Source organism: Olea europaea, chromosome 17 (genome assembly GCF_002742605.1).
Source record: "Olea europaea var. sylvestris chromosome 17, O_europaea_v1, whole genome shotgun sequence".
NCBI lineage: Eukaryota > Viridiplantae > Streptophyta > Magnoliopsida > Lamiales > Oleaceae > Olea > Olea europaea.
In genome coordinates this window covers 2979770-2981158 of record NC_036253.1, presented here as the reverse complement: position 1 = coordinate 2981158, position 1389 = coordinate 2979770, and positions in this window count along the sequence as shown.

The following is a 1389-nucleotide window of genomic DNA, read 5'->3' as shown; positions in this document are numbered from 1 at the left end:
TTATTGAAAGTCATTAATTTGGCTTCGAAGGCCTGAATATCGACCATTTGTTTTTGTTGCTTAGAACTCATTACCACTGAAAATGCCTCTTCACTCTGCGTGACAATCTGAGTTTCTTCCCCATCTTGGACTACCCTGACAGGTCCATAGTTTCCTTCGTACATGAACCTTTCCACTGAGTTTGTTTCTGCGACAAAAGGCATATGATCGGCCTGCACCACCTCCGCTTCACCCTTATTATTCCAAAAAATCAGGCATTGATGGAGCGATGAGGGTATACAGTAACTTTCGTGTATCCAATCTCTTTCTAGTAACACATTGTAACTAGTAGGACCATTTATTACAGAGAAGACTGTGGTCCTAGTAGTTGTCCCTATAGTTATGTCCAATGGCATAACTCCCTTAGCTGCAGTTGCTCCCTCAATGAAACTTGTAAGGATGACTTCTGTTGGAATCATATCCCCTTCTGTCTTTGCAAATTTCCTCATCATCCTAGATGGAATGGTGTTTATAGCTGCTCCATTATCGACAAGAACTTTTGCCACAGGTATGCCGTTAACTAGAGCTTTAATGTACAATGGCCTCAAGTGTTTAGTCAATTTCATGGCTGGCTACTTAAAAATAACCTTTTCGGCAGCCTCTATTTCTACTTCCTGCTTGTCCTCTGTCGAATTATCCTTTTGTGATAAGTCAACGTGCAACATATCGTACTAAACCTCTGTCTCCTGAATTTCCTTTTTACTGTTTTCTAATGCTTCATCTTCAGTTACCCAACCTGTGGGAGGAGACATTATTCTTGGAGGTGATCCATACTTTTCAGAGCGAAACACTCTCTTCTTCCTTTTGGGCGTCCCGTACAGCACGTAAAAATCGAAAGAACGCCTAGATGATTCTCCCAATAAGTCTGCTTCACGAACTCCCTCTCGACGTAGTTGCTTCAACAGAGTATTGTACGATACTCCTCTTCTTCTTCTTTCTGCTTTCAGATCGATTTCCTCTTCAATGTCTGTCATACCATCATCCTCCTCACCATTGTAGGCTTCTCTAGAAGTCTGACCTTCTTCATATTCTAGCACGCATGCTTCTCCTTCGTTATCCTCTCTTTCTTCTTCTTCATTCTCTTTATTCTTGAACTCATTGGCTAGTAAATAGTTATTAGCCACGACAGGAGGTAACGTACCGAACTGAATAGTAAGGGGCTGATCTGGATCTTCTCCATCCCTTCTGTCTAGCCCAAACTTCGATCTCCCAGAAGAAGTTTCTGGCAACTCTTTCATTGATTCATCTGTACCAGTTTCTTCACTGTCTTTGAGAACATTTTGATTGGCTACCTCGAGTAGTTTAGGCACTTTAGGACGTGGCATTCCCTGTTGTTGCCTCATCATTCAT